This window comes from Nanorana parkeri, unplaced genomic scaffold (genome assembly GCF_000935625.1).
Source record: "Nanorana parkeri isolate BGI_ZX_2015 unplaced genomic scaffold, ASM93562v1 scaffold789, whole genome shotgun sequence".
Lineage (NCBI taxonomy): Eukaryota > Metazoa > Chordata > Amphibia > Anura > Dicroglossidae > Nanorana > Nanorana parkeri.
The window spans coordinates 667708-685420 of NW_017307057.1; the positions used below are offsets into that span (position 1 = coordinate 667708).

The following is a 17713-nucleotide window of genomic DNA, read 5'->3' on the forward strand; positions in this document are numbered from 1 at the left end:
AATTACAAAATTTATAAAAAATTAAATATTTAAAAAAATAAAAAACATTTTCGGTATCGGTTTCGGCCTGACATTTCTCTTATTTCGGTTTCGGTTTTTAAAATTTCCATTTCAGTGCACCTCTATTAAAAACCCTTCAAGTGTTTGCTGGTGTGTGTCTGCTTACTTTTATTTACTATGGGTGGTGACAGTTCACACCACGGCGTTCCAGTGGTGTGTGCTTAAATAAAGAAATACACCACAGTGAGATGCAATACAGCTGCATTGCAAGGCGGTGAGCCTATAGAAAAAACAGGGTGATGCAGCTCGATCGAGCGTTCGGCACTGTCCGAGCACACACACATGGCTGCTGGTGTGAACAAGGCCTATGATAGGGTTATATCTGCAGAGCGACATGGGTCTGTTTTGCAAATAAATCACCCTTTTTTTCAGCTGTTTTCTGTATGCAGTCCACACAAAGTGCAGCCAGTTTGTCACTGGGCATTGCTCAGTAAAGAAAATAAAAATTCACCTAGAAGGATCAAATAATTTGTACCTGTTGTATCCTATAGACCTATATCAAAATTAGATCCTTTATTTCATGGTGCCCTCTAGACTTGGGCTGCAACTAATGATTATTTTCATAATCGATTAAATGGCCGATTATTTTTCAATTGATTAATCGGATAAAAAATTTATAAATACCACTCTTCATTTAAAATAAAGTACACAAATGCAGTGTTACAAACATAAAGTTTACTTCAGAATAAAACTGCATACACAACTTTTTGCAATCGTACTGCACTGGAACACACGGTGTTGCGGTACCATGCGTTCCAGTGCTGGCGATCATCACAATGTGGGTGGGAGGCGCGTTTGGCGTGCCATTGAAATTAATGGCACTGCAACGCACCTCCCGCAGCAGAATTTCTCAGGCCAAAACCGAAAATTACTTTTTCCACCTTTTATATATATATATTATTTTTATAATTGTATTGTAAGCACGTGGCGCTTGAATAGCTTCAGCCCGGGGATGATAGCGGCCAGTGGCAAGATTCCGCAGATGGCAGCTGAATGTAAATACAGAAGGTAGTGAGCAGGTGCAATAGCCAGCCTGCTATTGGCCATTTCAAATTGTAATAGCCAATAGCAGGCTGGCTATTGCACCCGCCAACTGCTTGCTGTGCCCTCCTCCCAGCACTGAGGAGAGAGCTAGGGGATCTAACCAACTAATCAATAATGAGAATAGTTGACAACTATTCCCATTATCGATTATTCAAATAGTTGGTTGCAACCCTACTCTAGACATGCAAGCAGAGCTTGAGTGCTGTTCACATATTGGAGTCCATGTCTGGTATAAGTTGAATTCTCTGGTTGAGGTTGCATTTTGGAAATGTAACCTCAAAAGCAGTTTAGGCAGAGCATGAGGTTCAGGAAATATTTGGTCATCATCAGTAAGCCATACTGTCAATACTTTTTTCAGATATAGAGTTGGTGGCTTTTGACTCACTACTGAACCACAGGTTGGACATTCCCCTGTACAAGGACCAAAGCATAAATGTGGCCACAGCTTGGGTTGTAAATAAAAGCGAATTACATGTGATGACAATCATCAAGAACTGACAAGAAATGCCTTATTGCAATCATCTAATAGCTAGTAACTAATCTAGTAGTAGTTAATCATCAACCTTATTTCATTTGCACAGCAGAAATGACAGATGGAAGTGAAACAATTGTTATGGCCAACAATAAGTTTTTGCTGTTACTTTGTCCTAAATCTGCCCCAACTTGTTCCACATTATTAGGTGCTCTAAACAAATTCTATCTGGATTGTTCTCACAAAATATGTTAAAAGTATGTTGGCCTGCTTGTAAAATCAACTATGGGGTCTATTCACTAAGATGGCGTAGGCAGCCGAGTGAATGACCGACCTGAAGTGAAGTGAGCCGAACGCTGTTCGGCTATTCACTTCAGGCTTGTACGGCTGATTTCAGCCGTATATCGGCTGAAATCAGCCGTACATCGGCTTGCTTCGCATGGCTTCGGCTGACCCGAAGTGCAGAAGGAGTTCGACTCAGCCGATCCAACATCTGGATCAGCTGAGCCGAACCTCCGGCAGGCTACTCGTTGCTGTTCGGCCTATTCTTATAGATGCCGAACAGCAGTGAGTGAATAGCCGAATGCGGCTGAGCGGCATTTGGCTCGGCTGTTCTGCTCGGTCCCTTTTTAAATTGTTAAAAAAGTTTTTAAAAAGTAAATAGAAAACGATTGTGCGGAGCAAGCAATGACAGCTAGCTCCGCCCAACAGTTTTCTATTCTCCGGTGGTTCTGCTGCCGTAAAAAAAAAAAAAAACTCTCCCGTGCGCTCTGGGAGCCTCCCGCTCCCTGCCGCCCAGGAGAGAAACACTGTTTTTTCTTTATTCTGACACTTCCTATTGGCTATTTCAATTTGCAATAGCCATTAGTAAACTAGCATTGTACCCGCCCTCTGCTGATGGAGAACTGCAGCAGAGGGCGGGTACAATGCTAGTTTACTATTGGCTATTGCAAATTGAAATAGCCAATAGGAATCTAGCAATGCATTCCAATGGGCAAAATTTATTTTTTTTCTATTCTGACACGGCTCCATGTTAGAATAAAATTTAAAAAAAACAGCAGTGTTTCTCTCCTTGGCGACCGGGAGTGGGAGACTCCCGGAGCACCAGGGAGTTTGCTGTTTGGAGATCAGTGTCCCTGGTTAGCAGGTAACCACGGATGCTGATCTCTCTGATCTCTATATGTTGCACTGTCTAGTGTTAAATTAAAGGGTTAATCCAAACTAATATTTAATTTGCTGGTGAATGCTAGTGGGCTTCTTATGTTTCTTGATGACTTCACTAGCGAATTCTCTCCACTAATGCTCCTAGCAGAAACATATTATATTAATATTATAATAATAATAGTTTCTTCTCTGCAGGAGGAATAATCTCAGTCATTTTATAAGGAAAAAAATATAGGGATTGTAAGAAGGATTATGAGATCACCTATTTGCAATCAAAGCAGACATCCGTGAGTGCAAATGACAGATCCCCCTACGGGAGCCCCCAAGAAATAAAAGCAGTGTAAATGTGTGGGAAGCATTACAACCACTTTGCCAGTAAAAGGGTATTTTTGTACTACTGGGTTTCCTATAATCTGACCTAGTTAGGCCTAACTCAGGTACTGCTGTTGGTCATCCATTTTACAGAAAGCTGTCTTCACGTACCTTGATGTGAGCCTGACGTGACGAGGAAGGCCTTCCCTTGCAGCTCTCGTCTGAGCCCCACTGGAGATGGAACAGTAGTTGTGCAGACAGAGAGGGGCACGAGTGCCTGTGGCTAGTATGACTGCTCGACACACTGGATACGCTGATGCTGACAACAGAATGCCAGAGGTAGCTGGTGGTCGATGGCAGATCAGACAACACTGGTGTGAGGAGCTGAAGCGTAGTCAGAAACAAGCAAGATTGGTAACGTGCGGTCAGCGTGGTACATAAGCAGAAGACAGAAGCAAAGTCAGGAGCAGGCCGGATCATACACTTGCAAGCAGAATGGTACCAAATCAGGAGGTGGAAGAAAGGTCAGAAGAAGAGCCGAGGTCACAAAGCAGAGTCAGAAATCAAGCTGTGTCAAACGGATATCAGGAACAGAATCACAGATGCAGAGTACAGCTGAAGATCTCTCAGCAAAGTGCAGATGCAGGAGCCATCTTTAAATAGCTCGTCTGGCACCAAGGATAGGCTTGTGCACACTACTGCGCGTGCATGGTGTTGCATGTGTGCATCTTTTTCGTGCATCCGCATTACTAGCACTGTGGCGCCAAAGACACGCATGCGCATAGTTTCGTGCAGCGATCTGGGCAGAAGCTGTACTACGGGAGCTGACTCATGTACCCTGACACAGAGGCTCTTCACTTAGCAAAGTGGATGATAATGAATACGGTGAAGCTGTGTTCACATTGACTAACTGATCATGTACAAGGGAAATACACTATCACCCTCTCATTCAACTGTCAAATAATAAGGTCTCTATTGCACACTAGACATGTAAGTTTAATTTTGTTCCAAATGCAAATTCGGACAAAAGTTAGTGAATTTGGACATTCGGATGCATCCAAATGTCCTAACTCCAATAAGGCCGACACCAAACTAATCCAATGTTCTTTTAACAAAATTTCCGATCATCCGAATTTCTTTTACAATGAAACTAAAATCGGACACGTGACTGTTTTCTGGCCAATCAAAACACCCAGTGTGAAACTAAAACAAAACTCCCAAAGATCTGAATCTGAATAATGAAACGAAACGGCGTTCAGACCCGAAAGAATGAAAAATCGGAAACAAAACAATTTTTATTACCAGCTAACATTACTTTTTCATGAATACAGTATATTAAAACCGTCCATTGAGATACAGCCAAGTAGCCCTCGGAAAAGCGCGTTTGTTGCACGTTTTTTTTTACCGCGAATCGCTGTAAAAACGTGCGACAAACGCGCATATTCGATACGCCTAGGTGTGAACAGAGCCTAAACTCTTTTCGATTCTTTGAGTTAAAGAGCCCCCACCTGTAGAACAATACACTGAATCAATTAGCAGGTTGCGGTTGCGGCAGTGATAAGGGACAGAGAGAGTTTAGATTAGAGGAGATCCTCATTCAGATTGATGGTTTAACCCTTTAGGATCAAATTGGCTTCTCTGAGGCATTCATTAATGACTGGTAACCGCTGAGAATCAGCTGTTACCAGCATTACAAAGCCTGATATAACTCGTCACGTACAGGGTACGTGGCCAGTCATATAGGCACAAAGTGCCGGGATGTACACTGTACGTCTCCCGTCACGAAGGGGTTAAAAACAATGAAACTTTGTTTGGGAGTGTGAATAGGGTTGCCACCTTTTCTTCACGTGGGAGAATGAGTAGCGGATTAGGCATATGTAAATAGCGCCCCCATTCATATGTAAATATCACAGTTCAGACTATTTTCAGTGGGGGGCCTGTAGCCTCTTTCTTAAAGGAGAACTACAGGGTTAGGGCTTTTCCACCCATGGTTCTCCTAAGGGTCACGGGAGAACACAAACTAGCGTTCTCCCGTGACCCAAAGCTCAGTATACCACGAGCTACAGCTCGCGGTATACTAAGTCGCTGCAGCCGGAACGGATCCCGACATTGCTGTCGAGATCCACCCAGCTGCAGGATTGACAGCTGGCTCCGCCTATCTAGAGGCAGAGCCAGCTGTACCCGCCACATCCCCCGTCCATTCCGCCAGTCAGCGTTGGAGGATCGGAGCGGGGGAATCCCTGCAGGAGCCGTGAGTGGAAGTCACGGCTCTCTGCAGGGATAGATCGAGAAGTGAGCGAGCGACGATATGTGTTCGCTCACTTCCCAAACTACTGAGCCAACCTGTGACAGTTTCATTGTCACAGGTCGGCTCAGATTATGAGGCTGAGTGGAAATCACTCGCCTCATAATTCTCCTTTCATTTTGGTTGCCACTGTCTGCCTGACATCTTGTGTCCGGGTTTCTGCTGCCATGAAACCCGGACACAGCAGTCAAAACCCGAACTGTCCGGGTGAATCCTGGAAAGGTGGCAACTAGAGATGTCCAGTTCATGAACTAATCGTTCTTTTGAATCGATTCTATTCACTGAACTGGTGGAGTCGATTCAGCTGAGTGAGCTGATCCGTTTGCAGCAGCTCCGTTTGACGTATAGCAGAGACTCTACCGTGTTTCCCCGAAAATAAGACACTGTCTTATATTTTTTTTGCCCCCAAAAACCACACTAGGCCTTATTTTCAGGGGATGTCTTTTTTTTTAATGTGCAGCAAAATCTACAACAATCTAAAGTTATCTTTATCACTCCGCCTGTCACAGTAACTGGCGCTCTAGAGGAATATCGGCTAATGCGGCTCTGCTCCCGCCGCAGCCTTGCATTCTACAGCGCCGGCTTCCTTTGCCACCAGGGACAGCGGTACCAGCGGTGCAGCAGTGGGGACATCAGACAGTGGACAGCATGGTAAAGTACAGTACCATCTACCGGTACACATTACAGTACCATTACATTAAGCAGTGTCTTCGGGGGACAGCAGTTTGTGAAGAAAGGTACTGGAGTGCTCCCTGTCACTGCGCTGGCTGGGGGGAGTCCCCTGTCATCCCCTTAATACAGTATGTCCCTGCAGGCTGATGCCATCTCTCCTGCAAGTTCCCCCTCACATGCTACCGCCGAACTAGGTCTTATTTTCAGGGTAGGTCTTATATTACAGGAATCTTGAAAAATAGTGCTAGGTCTTACTTTCAGGGTAGGTCTTATTTTCGGGGAAACAGGGTATATAGCTAGCTTGTAATATGACCCTAGAGTGACAGCCAGGCTTCTGCCAGCCCCTCCCCTCCCAGCCCACCTCTGCAACCAATCACAGCCCCTCCCCTCCCAGCCCACCTCTGCAACCAATCACATCCGAGTCACAGTACACAGAGTCTAATCATATGAGTTGGCTGAGTCTAAGAATCGAAAGAATCTACTAGTTAAAATAATCGAATGACTTTACTTAGTTAGTAGACTCATTTAATTATTTAACTCAGTAAGGCCTGGTTCACACCTGTACGTTTTGTAGCGCGTTCAACGCTCTACGAACGCTCTACAAAACGCTCTAACATGAAAATCCCATTGTTTTCTATGGGTATGGTTCACACCGTCTGAACGTGCTACAAAACGGCCTACGCCTGAAAAGGTACATGAGCTTCTTTGCAGCGTTTTTGTCGCGCGTCTCCATTGAGATACAGCCAAGTAGCCCTCGGAAAGGCGCGTTTGTCGCACGTTTTTTTTTACCGCGAATCGCTGTAAAAACGCGCGACAAACGCGCATATTCGATACGCCTAGGTGTGAACAGAGCCTAAACTCTTTTCGATTCTTTGAGTTAAAGAGCCCCCACCTGTAGAACAATACACTGAATCAATTAGCAGGTTGCAGCAGTGATAAGGGACAGAGAGAGTTTAGATTAGAGGAGATCCTCATTCAGATTGATGGTTTAACCCTTTAGGATCAAATTGGCTTCTCAAGGAGATATATATATATATATATGTTAAAGGTACAGGCATCCCTTCTGAAACATCTGTCTCATTCAGTAGCTATATCATAAAATGAGAGAGCGGTCTTTTTTTAATAACATAAAAATACATTTAAACCTCCTTTTTAATTATATTATTTACCCCTCCAGTCCTGAGTTTTTCACACCCCTGGATACTTGGATTTGTTTAGTTCTGACAACCATGACCTCTACAGTGGGGCAGATAATTACACATTTACAAAAAAAATAAAAATATATATTTTTTAAATAAACAATTTTTGGTTAAGTTTTTATTTATTTTATTATTTTTCACTTAACATATTTTTTCACTTAAATGTATTAATAGCGTTAGGATCAATGTTCCCCAGGAGCTGCCTGACACCCTTCTCTGAATCAGAGTCCTCTATGATGGTTCAGACAGCTCCTGAGCTTCGGTTCACTTGCTTGTCAGCCGACTCAGCAAGGGAATCGAAGATTCGATTCATGAATCGGTTCTTTTGAATGAACTGATTCAAATGAACCGATTCATTGAAAAGATCCGAACTTCCCATCTCTAGTGGCAACCCTAAGTGTGAATGTGTGTGCGAGAATGTCTGTGGTTGCATGCCTGCCAGTTTTTAAGGGTCCGTTCACACTAGTACAGTGGGACTGTGCGATTAGCATACTGTACTACACAATCACACCTACTGAGCATTTTGGTGTGGGAGGTGTTGCATTGCCATTCATTTGAATGGCACCCCAAACCCACCTCCAGCCGACAATTCCATTGTGTGGGAACCGTGGTACCGCAATGCTGTGCGTTCCAGTGCAGTGCAACTTAATGACCAAGGACAAATGTGGGTCCTGAGGTCACGCAGATTGGGAACCACTGCCTTAAAGGATCATAACACACAACGGTATCATTAGGTGGATGTTCAACATACACATGAAACTAGGCCCATACGGTACAAATAGAACACCAGAGTAGGGGATTTGTATTTTTATAAAGGGACATTTCTTGAACTGTAATTATAGTCAGGTGAAGACCTAGCCGCGGATTAGAAAAGCATTCAAGTGTCTCCCTCTGTGCGATCACTATTATCACACACTGGTCACGTGTTCTATTGCGCTTGGCTACAGTCGCTACACACAACATGCCGCATTTCCTCCCAAGCCTTTGTTATGCGAGGATGAGGACAAAGGAAAATTGTGCTCTTCATACACAAACCATGGCGCTAAGCGGCTCATTCCCGCCCCATCCAGTTTGAAGAGGAAACACGGGTTCCAGCCACTGTCAACAATGTCACAGGACACGAGAGTCCCGCTGTGGTTACTACGCGCCCAATGTATTCCGCCACCTCCGCAGCGCCCCCTCCCTCTTTCCTAACACTCCCGACGTGGGTTCTGTGATTGTTCAACCGGTTCGCACCGGCTTCTAGCGGATTGACGTAAATTAAGTACGTCTCTCGCCGTAACCCCCTCCCCTACCATCCATGGCAGCAAACTTAGAGGGTGATTGGTCGAAGACCATGCAACGTCATGGCTCCTATATAAGCCAGGTCTGGTGACGCAAGCAGGCCGGCGTCGCCGTGGACTGTGCGTGAGTTACGTCCCATGCTGTTTACTGGTTACTGAGGAGAAGTCAGAGAGAGGAGTTCGGGGCCGCGTCTGAGCCGTCTGTGGAGCTGAGAACACCGCACCCTAGCCAAGGGAGACAGCCGTCTGCTGTATGCACTTTCACCGCCCGCCCGTTGGTTGCTCCAGCGATTCTTCATAGGGACCGGCTGTATGATTAAGATACAATCTTCAATGAGTAAGCATAGCCCTGTAAGTATACCTCCGCTACGGCGAGCTGCTATATTCTGAGTGTATGGGCACAGCCGCTCGTGTCTCTGTGTGCAATGTCGTGACGTGTGGGTGGCATGTCAGCTGTCGTCAGTCTCGTCTATCCGTATTCCATCTACGCCGCGACAGGCGATCTGCTGGATCGCAGTGTATACCGTTGTTCTGCCATTTTCTGGTGTTCTCGCCGGGGCCATTTTTTATTTAGCTGATATGATCGGTGACACCCTTTCCGCGGCCGATGCGGCACGGTGATTGTGATGGGCGGTGGGAAGCGGGCAGCAGTGATTTCCATGTCGTTGTGGATGGTGGCAGTAGGTGTTGCGCAGATCAGCCATTTCATCTTGTTGGTGCCTGAAACATGTCGGGTCTTGTCTGTCTCCTCAGGAGGTCAAAACATGGCCTGCTCCTGCTATGTGCCTGCTGCTGGATTTCTCTCCATCTCTGTAATCAAATGTGACCAAACCCCAAACATGATGGTGTCCATATTCACACATCTCCAATGCATTAAACCTAATCTGATCCTCTTAGCTTCTTGGTAACAGGATGAGGCTCTATGGACGCGGCTTCTATTAATAGATTTCTGGCTGAACAAAAGAAATCTGTCAGGTTCTTCTAATGTATGCTAAGTAGTGTGGATGGGAAGCCCCCCTCCCCCAATCCATCTAAGTGTATATCAGTGTATGGGCAGCTTTACAATAGATGGTGGAGTGAAGATAAACACTCTGGGTTATTTATGTATTGTAAACCTATGTTTATGGTGGGACGTGATCAAATCTGGAATTTCTCTTTCGTCTGTCCCTATTCACACCTAGGCGTTTGGTTTCGTGTATTTGTCAGCACTGAAACGCCCAAGACAATAGATATGTATTTCTATAGCCCTCTGCTCACACCTGAGCATAGCTAAACGCCTGTCGCTCGAAGTACGTGAGTACAGCACATTTCATTCCCATAGGCTTAATAGGAAACACAATGCAATTGTGTTTTTGAGCGAAATGTGTCATCGTTGCTCACAAAAATGAGCAACTTCCATGTATGTGCAGAATTGTGCAGTGAAAACACATGCAGATAAGCAAAATCTTTAACATGCATTAAAGTAACATATTTTAATGTATTTTGACTGCACAATGTTGCATGTTTACATGCATACATCAAACCTTTAAAAGGCATTCAAGTGCCATAACTATTATCAAAACTATATTTGTGTATCACTCGGCTGTAGATCCTCAAATCATCTCTGAATTGGTGCTGACACTGTCCTTCCTTCTGGAGGGTGGCTACTTTTGTTCCCCATGGTCCCTGTGTGTGGTGTAAAGTAGCCACAACTCCAAGCTCACTCCTGTGATGGACTACAATCTTGTATGCTGTTTGCTCATTTGTAGTGAGATTGTAGTTCATGGGGAACAAAAGTCGGCACCAATTCAGAGATGATTTGAGGATCTACAGCTGGGTGATGCGCAAAAATACTTTTTAGTTAATAAAGTGACACTAACTCAGGAGTTAAATACCTTTTAACTAGTAACAAAAATGTATCTTTGTGATTCACTCGACTGTAGATCCTCCATCCTTGAATTGGCGCTGACACTGTCCTTCTTTCTGGTGGGTGGCTACTTTTGTTCCCCATGATCCCTATGTGTGTTGTAAAGTAGCCACCGCTCCAAGCTCACTTTCATGGTGAACTACAATCTCACTACAAATTATAAAGCTAAACGTAAAATGCCTTTTTAAGCTTTAACTCCTGAGTTCAGTGTCGCTTTAAGTTTTGAAAGCCAAAGATAGAAGCTGATTTGATATGGGTAACTGTTGCAAATTTCTATCTGCTCCAGTTTTCACAAATTCCCCTCAATGTGCTGCCCATGCCTTGAGATCTCTAACCCTTTGTTAGGGCGATCCTGCACATTACTATGATAGAGGATTTGCAGCCCTTTAAAAAAAATGAGGTGAAATAGTAGTTACAATAACAGAGGGTTAGGAGGGCCATGCTCTTTAGAGCTTGCATATCTAGTTTACAACTGATGGCTGCTGCTCCTTGATAAGTTTTAGTTTCCCGCAGAATTAGTTGGTCCCCTGAGCATTGTCCCTCATATCTTGTTTTTAGGCATGCTCCTTTCCCTTGCAGGGTCTTATGGAGCCACCCTTGTGTGTGCTAGTAAGCTGCATACCAAAACGGTCACTCGCACTCTGTTGCAAATTATAGTCTATCTTCTTTGACCATAGTGATGTCACATTGTTAAAGCGACATTTCTGAACCAAGCAGTCCCTTCAGGCAAACAAAGTAAGTAGTAAGCTGCATGTCTCCCCACAGACACAGCAAGGCAGGCCACTCCCTGCTCCTTCCTTTGCCCCAAGCTAGTAAATAGACGATTGCTGCAAACTGTTTTCTCCGCTGGAAATAATTTTGGGAGAGATGAGCTGAGAGTTGGCGCTGCATGGTGACTACAAGTGTTTGGCCAAAGTTTAAATGCTTTGCTGGGCAATGTATATTTAGAGGTGTGGGGGGAAAAAAAAAAACTTGTCCAAGGACTAAAGCGGCGGTCCAATCTAGTTGTGCTACAAAATCTTAACAAACTGTATTTAACTGTATTTAATTGTGCGAACAAGTGCTTCATTGGTCAGTGTGGTCACCTGAAATTTCTCAATGCCTGCAATAAATCTGCCAGTGTTCCAACCATTCCCCTTTCCAGGGTTTAAAAAAATGTGTCCATGTGTCAGTGGTTCTCAACCTGTGTAACCTCGGGACCCACATGTTTCCTTGGTCATTAACCCCTTCATGACTGAGGCCCTTTTTTCCATTTTTGCACCCATGTTATATTCCACATTTTAGGCCTGAAAATGACGTAAAACCCCCCAACATTATATATTTTCTGAATGCCAAGACCCTATAGAATAAAATCCAGTAAGGGCTCTGTAGTGCCTAGTTGTGGGCTCTATGGTGATCAAGCACTCGCCTTCCCTCACTCCTGCCTGCTCCCCTCTCTGATCCTCTCCGGCTGCTGCTGCAGCACCACCTAGGAGAACTGACACTGCCACGCTAGGAGGAGGCTGAGGAGCCTCTTACCTAGAGCAGCACAAGGCACGTGGGGACCCCCTCAACTGTGGGTTGCGACCCACTTTTGGGTCCCGACCCACAGGTTGAGAACCACTGCTATACACTGTGTTTCGGACATGATAGAGGGACACTCCATTGCTGCAGCACAGGGGGATACAGGTTGGGAGTGCTGAAACAGCTGGCCGACTTGAGGATCAGGTTATAGCACCACCTATGGTAAGAGATTCAAGATCTCTGCTGTGTCCTTCAATGAACGCAGAGAAAATCAAATTCCTTACTAGACCAAAACAAGCAGTTAAACCCTTGCAGTGCACAGGCAGCCCCATTGCAAGGGTTAGTAATTTTGCCCTGGCGTTCTGTTTTTATGGACCGCTCCTACATGTGCATTTACATTTTTGTATTGAAGTGACACTTTCATAACACTTATTTAGAATGATTATAAATTGCCTTCAAACTTCATCATGTGATACAACACAGAAAATGTTAGTGAGCATATTCAATCAGATTTTCTGCTAGACATAATCGTTCCTTTGTGAAACTGTATATTTGGTGCTATGGAATTTTATACAAGATTCCTTTTACCCATAATTACCATTAGATAGGATTGTGTAACCTCATGTATAGTCCTCATAGCAATAGAAAACCAAAGGGAGCCACATTTTTCATTTGCCCAACAGTGTTAATGTTTGTGTAGGTGATCAACAAATCTGTGTATTGTCTTTCTGAATCTGCTTTACCCTATGATTTGCCTTTTTTATGGTGATCGCTGCTGTTCTATACCACAAACAATTGTGAAATCTCATTCTTTAGGATTATAGTAGTGCTCTTCCCATTATCCCATAAACAATGAAATGCACACAATGGTGGGATCTAAAAGGATAAGCTGAGGCCTTAAAGGAGAACTATGAGGTGAGTGCTTTTCACTCACCTCCTAGTTCTAGCCGACCTGTGACAATGAGGGATTCATGCTGGGCAGAAGTTGTGCCCAGTATGAGAAGAGATACAGATTTAAAAGGAAGAGCAGCAAAGAGAAGGGAAACAACCATGGATTACAGTAAGGCGCACATCACAGTATTTTGTTAAAATAATCTGAGGGTTTAATGTCACTTTAACTATCAACAAAAATGTATCTTGTGTATCACTCAGCTGTAGATCTTCAAATTATCTCTAAATTGGTGCCGACACTGTCCTTCTGGAGGGTAGATACTTTTGTTCCCTGTGATGGACTACAACCTCATGTTTAGGTTACTAATTTGTATTGTGATTTTTGTAGCCTATCACTGGAGTGAGCTTGGAGTAGTGGCTGCTTTACAACACACAGGGACCAGTAGCCACCCTCCAGAAGGAAGGACAGTGTTGGCATGAATTCAGAGATGATTTGAGGATCTCCAGCTGAGTGATGCACACTAAAAAAAGGAGTTTTATTTGAGGTATTTGAATGCAAGATTTCACTTCTGAGTTTAGTGTCACTTTAACAGGTTTTTTTTAGTTTGCTTTGGGTAAAGGAACAGTAAAAGCAAGCCTGCTGAATGGAGCTGATTGAGGGTACAGTGATGACATGGTTTGGAGGTTTACTTTAGAAGGGATAGACAGTTTTCAGTTTTTTTGGGGTGCATAGCAGTCTCAAAATAGGTAATTGAAAATGTCATTCGTGCCTTCTATTCTCTACAAAATGTAACTATTGGCTTTAGTTGAGTTGCGAACGGGAATATTTATGGATTTGGACGTAAATCTTCAGGATACTACAAATTCTCTTTGTGAAAAACTAAAATATTGCACCAGTGTTGTGTGGTTTTTTTCTTTATGTAAAAAGTCAGCTTTGAGCAACTCAACCCCCAACTCCTCTGCTCAGCATGAAGTTTCAATTTCAATTAGACTGGCATTCTGGCAAAAATGAAGACACTATTTCTATGCACCTTTTTTAGAAAACTAAGTGGACCTTTACCCTCTTGTCTAAAAATCACATCAGTATACAGCTCTGCATGCCTTTATAAAAACCTCTAACATTCATTAGATAAACATCATTTTTATTTTTTTCTCTGCTTGGTCTTTGGCAAAATTTAAAGAGCATTGCTGGGAAATCTCATCTGTAATCCCGGGAAAGACATTTTCCTCCCCTGAGATGTGCATGGTCACATGTGCTAGAGTTCCAGGAAGTAAAGGGAGATCTAGTAACCTGTCCTTCATAAAAATGGCCACTGAGAAGACTGGGGAAGAAAATAAAAACTAGGTATGCAAAGAACAAAAATCTAAAATTAGATTCTTTATAAATTATTTGAATTAGTGATGCATAGATACCAGTTTTTCTGTATTGAGTACTGATATTTATTTATTTTTGGTACTTGGATACCGCAAGTCCCATTAAGGAAGCTGGGTGGTGTGCAATGACTCCCCACCCAGATTCCTGATTAGCTGTGAAGCTGGGCTGTATGTAATGATTAGATGGGAAACAATCTCAATGCTCCCACCAGATGACCTGGAAGCATGCAGCCGTCTGTCTAGCCAATCAGGAAGCCGGGGGGCGTGTAATGACTTGCTGTCTGGCTTCCTGATACCAATAAATTCTAGTATTGGAAGTGTACTCGCCCAAATACTTAGTATTGGCACTGATACTAGTTTACCTACATCCCTAGTTTCAATAGGTTGACCTTGTTTTAAATGTTAAAATCTATTCCGTTTATAGAGTCTGGAAACTGCACAAAAGTTGCAGCAAAACAATCAATGGACCCTACCGACCTTAACAATCTCAGACCAATCTCCCTACTCCCATTCACCTCCAAACTCCTAGAACGCCTTATCTACAGCCGCCTGAGCCGCCGCCTCGCTGATGACAACCTTCTCGATCCCTTACAGTCTTTCTTTCGCCCCCTACACTCCACTGAAACCGCCCTCCTAAAACTCACTAATGACTTAATAACAGCTAAACACAATGGCCACTATTTCTTACTCTTGATATTGGATCTTTCTGCTGCTTTTGACACTGGACCACCTGCTCCTCAAAAAACTCCACTCGGCCTACAAGTCTCTGCTCTCTCATGGTTCTACTACCTATCTTAGCGCTCCTTTAGTGTCACCTACAAATCTAACTCCTCCCCTCCTCTTTCTGTAGCGGTCCCCCAATGCTCTGTCCTAGGACCCCCTTCTCTTTATCTACACCTCCTCTTGATCAGTTAATAACCTCACATGGCTTCCAATACCATCTCTATGCCGATGACACTCAAATCTATCTCTCTACTCCGCAACTCTCCCCCTCAGTGTCCTTGCGTGTCACTAATCTACTGACTGACATATCTGTCTGGATGTCGCAACACTTCTTAAAACTCAATCTTTCAAAAACTGAGCTCATGATATTTCCTCCTGCCCGTGCACCTTCCCCCAACTTTTCCCTTGAGATTGTTAACACAACTATCCAGCCCTCCCCCCATGCCAAGGTCCTAGGTGTCATCCTTGACTCGGACCTCACCTTTCTCCCCCACATCCAATCACTATCCAAATCATGCCGCCTCCACCTTCGTAACATCTCCAAAATACGCTCCTTCCTCACCAAAGATACCACAAAATTGCTCATCCACTCCCTTGTTATCTCTCGTCTTGACTATTGCAACTCCCTCCTCATTGGCCTACCTCTACACAGGCTATCCCCTCTTCAGTCTATCATGAATGCAGCTGCTAGACTCATCCACCTAACAAACCGCTCAGTGTCTGCAACCCCCCTCTATCAATCCCTGCACTGGCTTCCTATAGCCCAAAGGAAAAGATTTAAAATATTAACAACCATTTACAAAGTCATCCACAACTCTGGCCCGACTATCTCCAATCTGGTCTCAAAGTATTACCGTAACCGTCCACTCCGCTCTTCACAAGACCTCCTGCTTTCCAGCTCCGTCATCAACTCCTCCCATGCTCGCCTCCAGGACTTCACTAGAGTGTCTCCCATCCTATGGAACTCTCTACCCCAACCTGTCCGTCTTATCTCCCACACTGACTGCCTTTAGGCGATCCCTAAAGGGTCTCTTCAGGGAAGCCTATCCCACCTCAACCTATTCACTGAACAATCACTTTCTCAAACAATCATCCCCGCGCAGCTACCTCCTGATGTATCACCTTGCCCCTCCCTTTTACATTGTAAGCCCTCACGGATCAGGGCCGCCCTCACCATCTTGTCTTAAATTGTATTGTGACTGTAATGTCTTCCTTATATTGTAAAGTGCTGTGCAAACTATTGGCGCTATATAAATCCTGTATAATAATAATAATACAGGGGTGTTGAATTCGTATCACCTGACACCTGAGACATGTAGTTTCGGGCGCCGGGCAAGTGTTTTGTTTTTTTTTACTATTTTACCGCTCGGGCACGGCGGTATTGCAGCAGGAAAACGCGCAATCTGCCTGGCATGACTGGGTGCCATTAGAAAATAATGGCACTGTCAGCACGATCGGCGGTGGTGTGCGATCCGTGACTGCCCGGTCATCGTGCACAAAACCGAGCGGATGGCTGGGTGGTCACGGAATCGCACACCACCACCGATCGTGCTGTCAGTGCCATTATTTTCTAATGGCACCCCAGTCGTGCCAGGCAGATTGCGTGTTTTCCTGCTGCAATACCACCGCGTGTGATCCCACACAATCATGGTTGAAAACACTGCGCGGTGCATGTCATGAAAATGCAACCGCACACGATCGCATGTCCCAGGAATCTGCAGGTCTGCACCAACCCTAAAGGGTATATTCACTTTCCCAAGTAATTTGGGGAAAATGGAAATACCCGCACAAATCTCCCTCCTGCTATACTTGCCTATCGGCGACCGTTCCTTCACATCCAGCAGTACGGGTGTACTATCTGTACCTGTTCCATGTATTCTGAATTTCGCTCTCGCAAATTGCAAGCACTCGTTGGTGAACGCAGTCACCTGACGGCACTGACCAATGAGAAGTGCTTCTTAGTAGAGCTGCAGCTAACGATTATTTTCAAAATCGATTAGTTAGCCGATTTATTAGGTTCGATTAATCGGATAAACAATAAAATAAAGTTTAAAAAAAGGAGAGCATGGATGCGGGCGGGTCTGGCAGCGGCGAGCGTGAGGTGGGGAGGAGGTACGGCGCACAGCGTGTGGAGCTGTGAACAGGGCCAACTGATCGGAAGCCGATTAATCGATTATTGAAAAAGTTGACAACTTTTTAAATCGATTATGTCGATTAGTTGTTGCAGCCCTACTTCTTAGCACTACTAAATACGGTTTTCGTTAAATATTTTTTTGTATCAGGACCAGTAGATTCAGCCCCCGCTTTAGTCCTTGGACAAGTAGTTTTTTCCAAAATGTCCACACCCCTGAAGTAGGATCAGGTTGTTTTTTTTCTTCTTGTACAGGTAGAATTGAACCTTTTTAGTGTTACTTTTTAAAGTGTATGACTAGCTTGGCAAGAAAGAAAATGTCTTGGGTATTTAGCCGTAGATATGGCTATACATTTTGCATAGATCTAGAAAAGTGTAACTATGTAACACAATCAGAATGTGAGCTGTAGACCTTGTAGGTTTGTATCCTCACCTGGATATGGGAGAAGCTTTGGGAAGATGCATTTGTTTAAATTTAGTTTTGGTTTTGAAACCTGCACAAGGACTGTTTCAAGTTGCTTAAAGGAGAACTATGAGATTAGTGCTTTTCACTCACCTCATAGTTCTAGCCGACCTGTGACAATGAGACTGTCAGAGGTCGGCTCAGTAGATCGGGAGGTGAGCGAACACATACCGGGTTCGCTCACCTCTCGATCCTGTCACGGCTCTCTGCC

General features: G+C 44.2%; 1 protein-coding gene across 2 annotated transcripts in view; it reads left to right on the forward strand.

Moving 5' to 3' along the window:
• Positions 1-8595: 8595 nt before the first annotated feature.
• Positions 8596-17713, forward strand: part of PTP4A1 (protein tyrosine phosphatase type IVA, member 1) — a 21476-nt gene continuing 12358 nt past the window's right edge. The window contains exon 1 of one of the 2 annotated variants that reach the window (XM_018564855.1): positions 8596-8862. The gene's annotated coding sequence lies outside the window, so the exon portion shown is untranslated. Of the gene's footprint in view, positions 8863-13711; positions 13730-17713 lie in introns of those variants that run through there. The other variant, XM_018564856.1, reaches the window with a different exon arrangement.